The 16176-nt window shown below is 39.6% G+C and overlaps 1 protein-coding gene across 16 annotated transcripts in view; it reads left to right on the top strand.

Annotated features, from left to right (window-relative positions):
- Nucleotides 1-16176, top strand: part of ZFAND6 (zinc finger AN1-type containing 6) — a 64179-nt gene that overhangs the window by 22639 nt on the left and 25364 nt on the right. For 7 of the 16 annotated variants that reach the window (XM_072801944.1, XM_072802002.1, XM_072801943.1 and 4 more), the window contains one exon: nt 7798-7958. The exons of the other annotated variants lie outside the window; for them this stretch is intronic. The gene's annotated coding sequence lies outside the window, so the exon portion shown is untranslated. The remainder of the gene's footprint in view (nt 1-7797; nt 7959-16176) is intronic. 16 annotated transcript variants of the gene reach the window in all.

Here is a 16176-nt window from a genome sequence, read left to right as displayed (position 1 = left end):
TATTTTTATTTTATTTTATTTTTTTTTTAAATAAAATCTTTAAAAAGTATATTTAAAAAAAAAAAAAAGATACCAGGCGTGGAGATTTTGAGATCTGGTTCCAGGAGCCATGCTGCCTTTGGGTGTTCCAGTTCTTGAATATTTTTAGTTGCCCTTCTAAACGAATGGAGTATTTCAGAAATACCATACCTTTTAGGGCCCATAAAATTCAGAATCACGTTTGGAAGCAGTACAGAAATTTGAGGTAGACTAACATGTCTGCCCTGTCCTCCAACCCTCTCAAAGGTACGTGTGTTTTCCAGCAAACTGTTCTATCATGTTGTTAGATCACACATCCTAGGTTTTTCTTCAAAAGATAAGGTCTCCTTAGGTGTGATCCCATTTGGCAAGTAGGAGGAAGAGAAAGTCATAAAGCAAAAACTTCCAAAGTAGGATTTCATTGATCTTGTCTTTTTAGTCAGTGGAATAGTAACCTATGAGGTGATGGGGTTGTTTTGTTTTGTTTTTTAAATATATCTTTTTTTCGAAATAGTGAATGAGGTAAGGGGGTGTGTGTGAAACTAGAGACTAAGGGTAGGTGAGAGCATAGGGGCATCTCTGAGGAGTCTGGATGTTTAATTGCTGGTCTGTGTATGACTGAACTCTAAGCCATGTTTTATTATTATAATGATTTAGATAGTTTTCTTGGAATAATTAAATATCTTTTTTAAGGAAACAGTTCTTAGCACCTCTTATCTAATTATTTTCACCAAATGAGTTTCATTTAGGCAAAAATTTTAATGTGATTTTTTTTTTTTAATAATGCTGTCTTAATTTTTTATAATGCTGTCCTTTGTTAGGCCTGGGTTCTTCAACAGTTAGACAACCAAGTTTTTAGTAATGCCCATAGTACAGAGAGCACAGGCAGCGAGATAGTGACTGAGTTTCTGTAAGGTGGGGGCCACAGCTGAGCGTTTCCAAATGATCGTAATCCCAACAGATCTGACTATTTTATAATTTATGTTTGCCTAATCAGAATATGGAATATGAATCACATTCCATCTTTTTTGCTGGAAACCTTCAGTGCATTGTAGTTGGTTTCAGAAATTTAGAAAAAGCAGGAAAAGAAGCTACATTAACTATAGCTATTCTCTACAAAATGTGAACATCTTGGAATAATTTTTTTTTAAGATTTTGTTTATTCATTCATGAGAGAGACCGAGAGAGAGGCAGAGACTAGGCAGAGAGAGAAGCAAGCTCCATGCAGGGAGGCTGATGTTGAGACTCGAATCTGGGACTCCAGGATCATGCCCAGGACTGAAGGCAGGTGCTCAACCACTGAGCCACCCAGGTGTCCCACATCTTGGAATAATTTAAGCACAGTAGATGTATTGTAGCTTTGTTCTGTGAAGTCATACATTTATTTGTGTACATGTCACGTGTGTTACCTATTCTATAAAAAAAGGATGAAACCCAGGAAAAGCTTATGAAAGTCTCAGTTCTCTCTGAAAAATAGGCTCCTCGGTGAAGAAGGACTTGACTTGTGTTAGTATACGAGGGTAGCATTGACCATGTTCTTGTGTTAATTGGTGTTCACCCCCAAAATAATTGAGGCAGAGAGAGTGGAGCCAGGGATTCTGACTCTCCAAACTAGTGTTTCTTTGCCTCCAGCTGCCACAGCTTTTCCACCTTACATGCCAGTCTGAGGAGTGAGGTCAACGAGGACTGGTTTTGTAATTTAAATAATATAAAGATGAGCTAAGTGTATCTCTTAAGATTTCAAGAAGTATATATCATATACATGCTTTAAATGTGTGACATGCTGAAAACTATAATTCCTTAAACTTAAAAATAATTTTGAAAAAGTAAAGTGCTTATTAGTTCAGTGCTTGCTACAAGGAGGCTTTCAAAAAGTAATGTTTTTTTCAGTTCTTCTGTTTACATGCACTGTTTTGCCTGATAAACTTTTCTGTTTGCACTTTGAGCTCTTTTTTGTAGGTAGGAGTGGGATTGGTGAGCAGAGGGAAGATCTAAATTTTCTTTATACAAATTTTCATTTTTCAAACAACTTTCAGGTTTCTTTCCAGGTCAGATGGCTTGTGCTGTATCCATCCCTTTGCCTTCAGCCTGTTGGCTTTTCCTCCCTTTAGTCATTCATCTTCCAGGCTTTCTCTCACTCAGCGTGATTGTAAATGGATTGTGGTTCAGGGTTACACTTGTCTTGTGTTTCATTGAAGACAGAATTTGTGTTCTATTTCTTGTCCTCCTTGTTACTGCATGAGTATGAGAGAAACTGTTTTATTCTGTAATCCTGAAATTGGAAGTGCTCATTTCCTGTTCTATCCTGGTGCCTTCAGTGCCTTTCCAGCATTTCAGAGGAAAGCATATAAAATGGACCATAATCACCCTGGGAGTAGAACACTGTATTAGTTCAGGACATACCATCTTGAAAAATTCTTCCTGTGTACTTGAACCCTCATCTCCTCCAAGTTTTACTAAAAATTTTTGCCCCAAGTTCTGAGCAGCAGATGTCTACTAATACCATTCTTATTTTAGTTATGTCCATTACTGAAGAGTGGAGGGAACCACTTGTTCCCTACCAGCTACTTTGGTTACTTACAGACCATGTTTGCTTTTGTCCAGCCAACAAAAAGCACTTCCTAAAATTTTAAATAGTGGTTCTCCAGAGTTTGTAGTGAGAAACCATTGTTTTTTGACATTACTTTTGAGATGCATCCTTTCACCTAATTTTAGTTGGCTGAAATTATTCCAAAGTTACAATGTGGTAATTTGAAACTTGTTTTCATTTCAGCTGTAAATATGTATTTACTGTGTTTTTACTGTGTTTTGTGCTAAAATAATATTTCCCAGTATGTATCTAAAGTAGTGGTTCTCAGATTTGAATCTAAGAATTCCTCGGAAGCTTGTTAGAATGCTAATCCTTGGTATCCGTCTCCAGAAACTGATTTAAGTAGGTGTGGGTTAGGACCTAGAAATTTGTGATTTTCTGCTGTTAATCCATGTGTTTGAGAAACACTGATGTAAAGGTTATATAGGGAAACTGTTCAGAGGTTGGGTTAGGAGAACTCTTTAACTCTTTCTTGAACTTTTGTTTTTTGTTTTGTTTTAAAGACATTTATTTAAGAGACAGGGAGCACAAGCAGAGGGTGGGGGGGCAGGGGAGGGCAGAAGGAGAGGGAGAAGCAGACTCTCTACTGAGCAGGGAGCCTGACTGGGGGGCTTAATCAGAGGACCTGGGGATGGTGACCTGAGCTGAAGCAGATGCTTCACCGACTGAGCCACCCAGGTGCCCCTCTCTTGGAATTTTGAATCCTACTCTCCTTGGTCTTTGCTTTCGGCTGGCTTAAAGCTAACTCCTTGTGTCTGTTACAATCTTGGCAGTGTTAGGTAAGATAGATTTAGAAGCAAAGAATGCCTGAAAACTTGCTTCCTGCCCTCCCAGATATGTATGTATACATATAAATGTCCATATGGATACACAACCCGTATTTCTTTTTTTTTTTTTTTCTTAAGATTGATTGATTTATTTGGGGCGGGGGGAGGGCGTGTGGAGGAGAATCTCAAGCCGACTTTGCACTGAGGGTGGAGCCTGATGTGGGGCTTGATCTCAAGACCCCAAGATCACAACCCAAGCTAAAACCAAGATTCAGATGCTCAATAACTGTGCCACCCATGTGCCCCTCACATCCCATATTTCTTAAATTAAGGATTTTCGGTCCAAAATTGACTTAAATTTTAAGTTTGAGTTAGCTTTCTTTTACAAGGTGGATTATTATGATTCTTGTAAAGAAAGGGCATCAACCTGCAGCATTCAAAGATTGGAGTTTGAATTGAGATCGGAGGAAAATTTGGAAAGCTAGTGCATAGATCCAATGGGCAAAGGATTTGATAATGCGCTGCCTGAGAAAATGGCAACAAACACAGGGATTCAGGTCAGGATAAAGTACCTTTGCCTTGTTTTGCAATTAAGCATTCTGTAAGGGCCTATAAAGTGCCTTCTTTAGACAAGATAGTTTGCTGTTGGGTTACAGAGATTAATCTGCTAGAGAGCCTGCCTGAAAGAAGGCCGCAGCTCTGTAACAGAGTTGATCTGGAATTAGCTAAAGTACAGTAAACAGTGGGCCACAGGATGCTCATACCTGTTGGAGGGGATCTTGAGTATAGAAGACTACAATCATCCTTTCTTCCCAGTTCATCTTTGTTCAGCCTTGACTTTCTAATATTGCTGGATATCTATCCCTCCGATTCCTGCCTTCTTTGTTAGTACGCATAGTGCTATCATTCTACTCCTTTCCCAAGTGAATTGTTTGTGAGATTTTTCCTAATAGAGAGACTATTGTTCTGTGCCTCTTGAAGAGGGGGGGGAAAAGAGTATGGTTATAACATGCAAATAGTTATACTGTAGTCAGAGCTGTGCTCTTACAGCTGTTAGTCTTACAGAGACCCTTATAACCATAGGTGAGCTGGAGTACAGGAGAAGACTAAATTGAACTGAAAACAGGGAGGGGAAAATAGGCCAAGGCACTGGGGAGGAAGATGAGCTGGGTGTTAGTAGCCTTTCTCATGCTTGCTTCGTATTATTCCTCACTGTTATCTCTCTTTTTTCCTCCCTCTTTATTTTATGGCTTCATGGCACTGAAATGTTGTGTATTACCCATTTGGGGGCCAGCTTCTCAGTGATTAACATTCTGTTAGCTTGTCTTTTCCGGGTGCTCTGTAGTGAATGTGTGCTCTATCAGCTTTTTATTGGCATTATTGAGTTTTGTTTGGGGAGGGATGTTTGTTTTACTATTTTCCTTGCATCTTGTTGATCACTCATCTCCTGTTTTGGTTCTGCTTTGCTGCTTGGCATAAGCAGAAATTTACCTGGAGTTTTTAGCAAGGTGGCACCCTTCCGCATTCCCCAGTTGAAAAAGAGCAGTTGGCCAGTGGGAGAGGTCTGCCTCTCTGACTGCTATGTGGTTTGGGGGAGGTTGCAGCAGGGTAACAAGGTTGGGAGGACCCACATGTGCCCTTGACTCAGATCCACGGAGTCATACCTTATCATCGGTGTGGAATGGCCTGTGTCGTCATTCAGCACTTTTTAAGTCATCCATCCACATAGGTTAATCAAAGAGGACTTCAGGTTGCTGTTGGATAGGAGTTTGAATATATGGAGATCAGATTGGATAATGGTCCACTTGTTCGGTATTCAGAATCCTTAGAACATCAGCTTCAAATATTTATCTTTCTCAGATTTTATTTTGAAATCATTTCACAATTATAGAAAGTTACATTGATAGTATAAATAATTCCCATATAAAAAAAATAATTCCCATATACCGCTTAGCAAGATTCACCTACTGTTAATCCTTTGCCACATTCACTCTCATTCTCTCTTGTATTTTTTTCTGAACTGTGTGACAGTAAGTTTGTGCATCCTGTCCGTTTACCATGTAATGCTTACACATTTTCTGATAAGGCCATTCTTGTATTTTCGAAGACAGTTCACTTATCAAATAAAGGAAACTTAACACTGATCTAATAGAATTCTCTAATACAGTCCACTTTTGGATTTCTTTTTCCCATCATGTCCTTCCTTCATTAATTTTTCTCCAGTCCAGGATCCAGCCCAGAATCACCTGCTGCATTTAGTTACTATGCTGCTTTATTTTCCCTGAGTCAGGAGCACTTCTTTCACCTTTCCTTGTCTTGTAGGACATAGACATTGTTTGAAGAGTGACCATTTATTTACAGAATTCTCTCAATCTAGGTTTGTCTGATATGTCCTTGTGATTAAATTTAGGAGCTGTAGTGTTGGCAGGGATGCTCCACTAGTGACGTGTGCTTCTCAGTACATCACATCAGGAGGCAACATGCCCATCTGTCCCATTATCAGTGATATTAATTTTTTATCTTTTAGTTAATGTGGTATCTGCCAGATTCTTCCATTTAAAGGATTGTTATTTTTCATTTTGTAATAAGCAATGTGTGGAGAGGTAACTTTGAGACTCAGTATACACTATTACCTGTCAAACCTGCATCTGCAAAGACTTTCAATGTGCTTTGGTCATTTTGGCTGAATCAATGTTCACTGTGGTAGTTGAGGTTCAAATACTGAATTGCACAGACTCAGTAATATAGGAGGGAGTCTATTCCAGCTTTTGGATTCCCTAGAATCAGAAAGTGTCCTATGTTGAACTGGAATTTGTCTTCTGAGACTTCCACACATTGTTTCAAATTCTGTACTTTTGCACCACATGAGATAAGCCTGCTCTTTTCCTCCTCTGTAACAGCCCTTCAAAACGCATTGCTTTCTGTCTCTTCCCTAGGTTACTTCCATTTCTCACAGTCGTTTCTTGTGAGAGATGGCTTTCCTGAATTTGTAGCCATCCTGTTGGTTACCTGATGGCATTCATTCATTAGCACCATCCCTTCTCATGGGGAGCCATATCCAGGTACCTGTTCTAGGTGCGGTTGATTAGGACACTGGACTGCTGTTGCACCACATTAATCTAGATTGATGCTCGAAGCACCAGGCTTTGGAGACAAATAAATCTGGATTCAGGGCCTGTCTCTGTAACTTATTGGCTCTGTGATCTTAAACAGGTTTCTAGCATCTCCAGACTCTTCAGCTCCATAATCTGTAAGGGGTTAGTAATAATTGTACCCACCCTTTATGGTGGAATGAGGATTAAGTGTGCATGTAACATTTTCAGCATGGGGCCTATTACACTGTAATCACTCATTAAATGTTATTGTTATCATTCAGAAAGTGTGCTTCTGTTTTACAGCCCAAGATATGGTACCATTTATTTGTTAGCTATTGTGTTTTACTGTAGGCTTATTTAAACCTAGGGCGACACTCAAGAAGTTTGAGTTCTGCTGCAGCACAGGGGAGACTCTTAGACAAATACTTCAACTCGTGTGAAAGTTACTCCATCGAGTTATAGCTTTTATGAGGCTTGAATTATTTCTTAAATCCTTTATATGCACAGTATAAGTAAAATATAAACAATTTTCTTTTATAGTATATATGCAGTAGCTTATTTCAGTGTTAAGTAATACTTTAAAAATGCTCAGTGAAATTTGAGTATTGGGATGTTACTTCTCATATTTCTAAACCATGTTGCTATTATAATTAGTAAGTTTACTCTGTGAAGTACTAAATCATCTCCTAAAATTTTTTGTAGAAAATTTGAGGCCCATGTTATACGTGTAGGTGGGAAGTAGTTAACCTGGGTATTCTAGGACACTTTGATTGAATGCAGTTCTGTTTTCCAGGCAAGCCTTCTAATACTTGATAAACCTGTAACAATAGTGCTACTATAGAAATTTGAATCTGTGGGTAAATATACTGTAGATGTCCGAAACCGAGCTCATACCTCTATCAAAACAGGACCAGGGATCTCATTCTCTCTACTCAGGAGTGTCCCAAGGATACTGAAGTCATCCCCTTTGACTGTAAAATTTTTTCTTTAGTTGCTGGCTGTTTGTGCTAAATAAATTAACTAAACTTTAGAAAAGCAAAAAAGTATACCTAGTTTTGCTTATTTTGGGTATAGATGGTATATAAAAAGTAATTCTTGCTCACCTAGCCTGGGGCCAGGTGAAGAAAAATCTATATGGTGAAGTTACATGTTGCTATATTTATACATTGGTGTCTAATACCAAATAAAATGTTTTTATTACTTGTTATTTCAACAAGCCTTTTTATGTAGCTATAATAGTGAAAACACTTCAAAAATTTTAGACAATTAAAATGTACACAGTCAATTTTAACTGTCTCAACTCTGTTTCATGTTAAATGTGTTACAGGAATGAATCTGAAGTCTGCTGCAGTAAAACACTGAAGGCTTTACAATGTTTTCTTGCATAAAACTCAAACTTTAAGTAGCTGCTTATGAGGCTAGGGAAGGCAGGAGGCTAATGTGTGTCTCAAGATACAGGACAGCTGTTTGCCCATCAACCTCAACTGTGTGAGTAGACTTAACCTGTAGCCCTAGGTCATTGGGAATAGTAGCTAAATTTTTTAAATCTAAAGTGTTTGACGATACACTTGAGTCAGCATGATGACACATTTTTTTTTAGAGTCTGTTTTTTTTCTGGTGGGTAGGATACTGAGGGTGGAATGGGTGGTAGATTTTTATTTATAAAATATTTTTGAGAAAAACAATATTAAGTATCAGTGATCATGCATCTTTTTTCAGATATATTTTAAGCATGGGAATTTGTATTAACTGATCTTATTAGAGTGAAGCAAAAGGTTTTAATTCTTAAGATTGCAGCTTCTTTTACAGTTGATTTCATAGCATTTTTATATTAATATTTTTACCAAACAACCATAAAAATGTATTTTGGGAATACAGTGTTCTGTATTAATATAGGAAATTGCTCTTAGGAATAATTTCATAATTTAAATTACAATTAAATTGCTTAATTTTTAAATAGTTCTGTTTAACCAGACAAAGCATATACTTCCAAATAAATAAATTCTTATTGTCTAAATGCAGTTTGGAAGTCTTCAACTTACCAACTTTGTGTTTTAAAGGTGCTTTGATAATATAAGTACCTATTGAAGAAAAAATTATTTTTCTCTTATTAAAAGTTACTGCCTTAGGAATCAACAGGAGGCCAGCGGGGGTGGGGGCTTTTTTTTTTTTTTTTTTTGTCCCCCCTGCTGTTCCCTGGTTGTGTTTTTGCTTTTATTTTTTGTTTCCTTTGTTTTGTGTTGGGTTTTTTTTTTCTACATGGATTTAGGAGTAAGACTCTTACTTGATTTTCCCCCTTAGAGGAATACATGATACGTATAGATGAGGTGATTAAAATACAAGATGTTGCTATGAGCAAACTGTCACATGGAGTGGAGGGAATGGTATTTGCATGAAGATGAATTTACTTTCTCTTTCACATCACAAATGTCTTAGTGGAAGAAAAGTCAAAGTTGACAGTCTTTAGAATCAGTGAATGAGAAGGCATTTAGGAAGCTCATGAGGAGCGTGCCCCATGTATGAGGTCAGGTCCCAAATGTCCCTTTGCACAGCATGTTTTATTGAACGAGTGACTTCAGCCTTTCTGTGCTTTAGTGCCTGTAATCTGGAAAGCAGACATTACAATCTGATATGGGATCTTGTGAGGCTGAGTGAGTCATCAATACTTGTAAAATACTGTTATTATTAAAGGTTTGCTTCTTTAAGAGGAGGAATACTAAATGGTATATTCCAAATCCTCAGAGGAATAGATTTTAAAGGCTTTAGGATTAAGAATTTGGAAAGTCACAAAGTTAAGGTGTTTTGAGGTAGGTATCATGGGAGGCATTTCCTTAGTAGTAGGATGGAAATCCTTAACTCTTCTGCCCTCCTGTTCCCTGTCAGCTATGTACACTAGCCCTGTTTCAAATTCTCAGTAGCCTGGTGTGGCTCATGTATTTTCTAGGTAGTTGGATTTGGATCTAGGTAGTGCAGTTCTGTTAAATGTGACATTTCTCAGTGACACACAACTCTTTACTTGTCTGGAACACAAAAGATTGGCTCTTGCATCAGACTTAAGTCTACAAAGGAAGAGGAAAGTAAACCATATTTCTTTCAAAATCTTGGTGAAAGTTAGGTGTATTTTCTCTGGGTTTTAGGTAAAGTGATTTTTAGGCAATATACAAAAATCATTACAGCTTTTTTGCAATGAAGGCATGGATGAGCACTGAGGGGGCCAAGCAGTGTTCCAGGTATTGAATTCTGTCTGTATTGACTGCTGCTCGGATTAAAGCAAGCCATTTTTTATGTTTGGATGCTGCTTCATCAGAGTGCTTTCTGATACAGAAGCATCTTTGAAAGAGTGGTGGCACGGGTGGTACACGAATCTGAAGACTTTAAGGAAGGGCTAGGTATCAGTTGGCAGTTTTAATTGAAAGGGAATCTTCTCTCTTTTGGACGATCCTGCTACAGGCTCCAGAGTAGTCTGGATTTTAGCCTGAGAATCACTCTTACTGTGTATTTAAAAATAGTGCAGGAGTTCAGGGTATACCAAGAAGTAGAAACATGGCTCTGTGTTCTACAGGAGCTCACTGTTTGCTAGATTATAATCAAGGAGCAGAACACATTTGGACAGATAACTGTTCTAACTAAAGAAAGGATAAAAGAATGAAAAATCCTAAAAGAATTGCAAGAAGTTTGCGGCCTTGGTATCTTTTAATGTATCTGATATTCTATCTCTTCCCCATCCCCACATCTGACTTTAGGTTGGTTCATTGAGTCATGTGATCACCCAGGTCTAGTTAGCTTAACTGGAGTATTACCCATGGTACCATCAGAACAGCAAGAGTTGCAAGTAGTGCAGAATCTATTAAAGGGGGATGTTCACAGGGAGACAGTGATCGGGCGTGTCAATTTTAATTTCTGTAACTGAAAAGTGGGTGGTGGGGGTATGCTTCTGGAGCTTCCCTCATGGGGATACGGTGGGAACCGAAGGACGTACTTCATGTAAGGACATAGCACAGGGCCTCGTACGTAGTGATAAGGGCTGACAAGTTCAGTGAGAGCCTACGAATACATATCTAAGTGTGTGGCTTTCTGATTTGATTTTTTAATTTAGAGGAAAAGTTTGGAGAATATAAGATGGAATGATGACCTATGGATACCTACTCAGAGTATCTTAAGCCAGAGGTGGAGTGGCCACCTAACCAGGCTGGTGATCTGATGATGCTCTGGAGTTGTTGGTGGTAGCCTCCCAACCCTAGCCCAGGTTGGCTTGCCATCGGGCACTGTGTGCTCTTAACCAGAAACTTAGGGTGGATTTTCTGTATTCTAGCCATTAAAACCTCTTTGTTTAAATGCAGTCTTTTCTAGAAACCTGATCTGTAAAAATACTAGAGGAGAGAGGTTTCCGTGTGCCATCTCCTCTTTGTCCTCCCACTCCCTGCCCTCTGCCTCCATGGTAGTTGAGTAGAACGAAGCACACACAGTGAGACACAAACCTGATGAAGGACCACTGGAATGCTAAGCATATATGCTAAGTCCATGCACACCCTCAGATGCTTGCAGATTTTGTGACTCTGGCTTCTGGCACACTGCCCATTAACTGAAGTTGGGCCATGATATTATTGTTTATATTAAAAGGTGGTATCAGTAAACAAAGTAAACAACCCCCAGAAACGTGTACTTTATTTGACAGATCTGTTGACCCTTTCACGTTATGCTCTACTTACGAACTGTAGAGGAAATGATCTTAAGTCATCTGAGTCAAGTTAATTGAACTTCTAGATAATTGATTTTTCTTTTCTTTCGGATATTTTACCTCTTTGCTGATCATATTCTTCTTTGCCTTAACTGCTAGGGTGAATAGAGTCAAATGGATGGCTTCTATTTCACAAATACACCCTTATGGGCATGTGTTTATTGACAACATACCTGACCTCTCCTTGCTTCTCCTTCCATTTTTCACTGCATCAACCATTTTTGCTTGCTTCTAATGTCATACAGCATGCACTTTTAAAGTCACCTGAACTCCTTTTCAGAACAGCAGGAGGTGCATCAACAGTGGTGGTGGTGAGGAATTAGTGAACAGTTCTGGAGAAACCCTCCTTCCTACTCTAGGGGATTGGGTTCCCTGTGGCCTGCAGGTTTACATGCAGAGCCACTCCCACCTTCTTCTGTTCTGGGCCTCTAGTGAGTTTTTCACTGGCAGTTACCCAAAATGACCAGTGTGTCCTTTCATGAACTTCAGAGAGGAGGATTTAGAAACCATTCCTTCTCACTTTTAGTCCAGAAGGCCGTATGGCTTCAGTAGTCAGGGAGGATGTGCTCAGAGGTTTGCTAGTGGGCAGTCTGTGATGAGGGTGCCTCTCAGGTTTGCTGTGGGCAGGTGAGGATTCTTGGCTTTATGACTGTAGCTTCTACCAAGTACCTGGCACTGTGCAGCTTTCCCTCACAGAGTGGCCTGCAGGGGGTTGACTTAAAAGCCACCAAAATTGAAGATTTATATTACTGTTTATGGGTCATAAAGTGTTCCACAATCATGGTCTCAATTGATTTCCTAAAGTCCTATAAATTAAAAAAGACATGTTAAAATTTAGTGATAATCTGAGGAACCAGAGGCTGACCATTTATCTACATTGAAGGTGGCAGAGTCAGAACCAACTTGAAGATTAAGTCCATTCTTTGTTCTTTCTACTCTGCCATACTACATATCAGGTTGTCCTATGTATATACGATTGTTTGTGATGGTTCATAGTTGTTCTTCTCACAATGTATTTGTTATCCCTCTCTCCAAGGTATTACATTTTAACTGAAAAAGAGTAATCAGCTTCTGGAATGTCTTGCAATTACTTTGGGCAACTATTTTTTTAAATACCTCTATGAAAGTAGAGTACCAAAAACTGTGTTTTTGGTATTGCTTATTAGCATTTTGTGGAGGTTTTTTTTTTTTTTTTTTTAAGATTTTTATTTATTTATTCATGAGAGACACAGAGAGAGAGGCAGAGACACAGGCAGAGGGAGAAGCAGGCTCCATGCAGGGAGCCTGAAGTGGGACTCGATCCTGGGTCTCCAGGATCACACCCTGGGCCAAAGGTGGCGCTAAACCGCTAAGCCACCTGGGCTGCCCCTCATTTTGTGTTTTTGTGGCTGATAGGGCTTATTGTAATTTCGGAGTTGGATGTGATATCTACAGATACATGAAAATCACACGTTAATATTCCTGTCCTTATGCATCTATTGATCCTCGAGCAGAACTGTATCATGCCTACTGTTCTACAGTTCCTGATAGATCAGTAGGCACCACAATAAGCTTATCAAGCAGGACACCCTTGTAGAAAGGGCTGTGACAAAAGAAAGTGAAACTGATTCACTCTTGTATAATTTTACTATCTTTCCTGATAGCATTCCACCTAAAACATTTTGGAAACCATTCATTTGTTCATCCAGAATTTATTTGAGAATTTCCTCTGTGCCTGGCATTTGGTCTAGAACTGGGATTGGCACACTGTGGCCTGCTAGCCAAACAAAACCTTTTGGCCACCTCTTTGTGTAAATAAAAGTTGTATTAGAACACAGCTATGCCCATCCATTTTTATAATGTGGTGGCTTCTCATTATCAAAGTGAAGTAGCCCCAATGGCCTGTCACAGAGTACACAGAGCCTTGGGTCTTTTAGAAAAAGTTGATCAATCCCTAGGGTGCACCGCTGGGGTAAAACCCTGAACAAACCAAGTAATTGGTTTGTGTATTTAATACATTTTTTTCTCTTCTAGTCTAGTCTACTCTTAGTCCTTACAGACCATATTATCCACTAATCATTCATATTTCAGTTTGTATTAAAGAACACTGTTGATTCCTAGAAGTTGCTGTCTGTTTTCCTGGTATCAGTGCTAGGCTTTCCCAGAGATGAGATGCAGAGTAGGGGCTGTGTGCCCAAGCTCTGTCCTGGGGTGACTCTAATGGGACATGTGGCTGGAAAACAGGCAGGAGGAAGACTCTGCTCTGGGATGCCAATGTGTCAGTAGGTCAGTGAGACAGAACATGAAATAGTAAAGCCAGTTATTCATCTAAAAAGTGTTGCACAGTTTCAGGGGAATGGAAGAGATTTTAATGTGAAGGTTGGCTATATTAGAAGAAATCAGAGAGATTCATTCACAACTACTGGAAGCTGCATTGGAGATTTGCCTTAAGGGAAGAGTGTCCTGAAACAGTGATGGGGCAGAGAATGAGGCACAGTCTGCATGATTGAATTACAAGCTTCAAGGTCAAAGAGGAGAGAGTTTTAAAAAGTGATTTTGCATGTGGATCTTGCATATATAAAAATCGTATTTTGTGTTAATCTTTTTGAGAAAAAGAGTGAATGAAAACCCATAAATGTGGAACCCAGTGGGAAATAGGAGAGGGTCCCTCCCCGTCCCCCTCACTTTTTGCAGAGAAGGAGATTCAGTTGCCTTGTGCAGATAGTAACTGTGTCTTGATTCTTTAAGGTATACAATGTGGAACGTAGGTCAGTTTGAGAACCTAAAATTGCATCTTAGGTTTAATGATAAAATTACTACATATAGTGTTCGAACCTCCTAGTGAAGCCCTCCCTCAGCGGGCTGAATTGGAAAAGACATCCATGGGCTTGGAGCATTGGAGCATGAAGCTAACCATCTTTGTTCAGTGCATACACTACCTAACCAAAGTAGTGTACCCTGCTGGCAGACCTGGATCTCTTGTCAAACAGCAAGTTCAGTTTTTTTAAAGAAGAGTCTATTCCAGTTTCTTGCCTTGCAGTAAATATTTGAGCATTCCAGGTTGTGTGCTGGCAAAGTGGCAGGGCTACTTCGTTTGTGCATGCATTCTGCAAATACTGAATGCCTACCATGTGCCAAGCATTATTTTAAGCAGCACTGAACAAAATGGACGAATTCCCTGCTGTTACTGAGATACCATTTTAGTAGGGGAAAGACAGACAAAATAAATGTGACTTAATAGTAAATTAAGATTGAAATTAAGGACATTGAAGAATAATAAAGCTGGAAAGGCTAATGATGCTGGGGGTAATTTTAAATAGAGTGGTAACGGGACATTCTCCCCGAAAGGGTGACATGCGATTAAAGGCCTGAGGGAGGTGAGGGAACCTGCTTATGAGGATGTCTGGGGGGTGGACGGTAGAAGTACAAAGTCCTCAAGACGAAGGCAGACCTGGCTTGCCTGGAGGTATGTATTGTCAGGGAGTTGGGGAGCCAATGATGAGGAGCCTCTGTCATGGTAAGGAATTTGACTTTTACTCTTGGTAACTGGAAAGCCTTTGGAGGATTTTGAGCAAGCTAGTGGTGTGATGTGCTCTGGATCTTAACATGATCACGGCTGGTATTGAAAATAGACTATAGGAGGACAAGAACAGAAGCAAGGGGACTTCTGTACTAGCAACTAATGTTATCAATTGCTGTATAACAGAGTACCTCAAAACTTAAACAATTGATGATCTCACATAATTTCTGTCAGGAATATGGAGGGAGTTGAGCTGCGTGGTTCTGGCTCAGGGTGTCCCGTGAGGTTGCAGTCCTCTGGAAACTGAACAGGGCTGAAGGATGGGCTCCTGAGTTCACTCACATAACTCTTGGCCAGAGGCCTTCCCAATGGATGATCAAGAGGGAGAGAGAGAGCAAGGCAGTAGCCACAGCATCTTTCATGGCTAGGTCAGAAGGGGTACAGCATTGCTTACATGGTATTCTGGATCAACACTGATACAGTGTGGGAGAGGGCTAAGGGGGGCCTGAATACCAGTGGCCTGAGGATCCCTGGGGCCACTTGGGAACTGGCTGGCAAACAAGTAGAAAATGAGGTTTTTAGAATATACCACTTAGAGTCAATGTTAACAAATCCCATACCTAGGAACGTCTAACAAGGTAATACAAGTCCTCTTCATGAACACTGTAACACGTTGGACATTTAAAGGAGACCTAAGTAAATTGAGGCTTATGCTGTGTTTGTACATCTGGAGATTGAACATAATCCTATTGGGTCTTTTTTGTTTTTTTTAATAGAAATTGACAAACCAACTCTAAAATTTGTATAGAAATGCAAAGAGCCATAAAGAAGCAGCACAATCTTGAGGAAGAATAAAACTGATAGTAGATGTTTGAACCTGAACTAATACCAGATATCCAAAATCTATAGTAGTTCAGAACAGGATAGACAGTCAAGTGGACTGCTAGAGTGAGTCTCTGTGAGAGGCTTTGTATGTACATGGTGCCCAGTGCGTGGACAGAGATGAGGCTGTAGTGCCACTGGGAAGGGCAGTCTCTTTAATAATGGCTTTAGAGTAATTAGGTAGCCATGTGCAGAAACACATGAATCTGAATCTCTACCCATACCTTATTTAAAAAACAAAAAACAAAAAACCCAACCCTGGATGGATTGCAGACTGCAATGTGAGAGGTGAGGTTCTAAAATGGAGGAGAGGACATGTTTATGACCGTGGAGTAAAGCACAGACTTAGTAAATCACTGGGTATCAACATACAAGAAAAGTTTATCAGTATTGTTAATCTATCAATCCAACAGGTTCAGGATGCACGAAAACCTTAAACAGGCACTTCACACTAGAGGACCCCCAGCTGGCCAGTCAGCACATGGAGGTGTGTTCGGCTGCCTTAGTCTTCGCAATAGTAGGAAGCCTGAGACAGCTGAGACATTACTACACCCATGAGAACACTTAAAATGGAAAGACACATGCAT

The sequence above is a fragment of the Canis lupus genome, chromosome 2 (genome assembly GCF_048164855.1).
Source record: "Canis lupus baileyi chromosome 2, mCanLup2.hap1, whole genome shotgun sequence".
NCBI lineage: Eukaryota > Metazoa > Chordata > Mammalia > Carnivora > Canidae > Canis > Canis lupus.
This window is presented reverse-complemented; position numbering and strand designations above follow the sequence as displayed.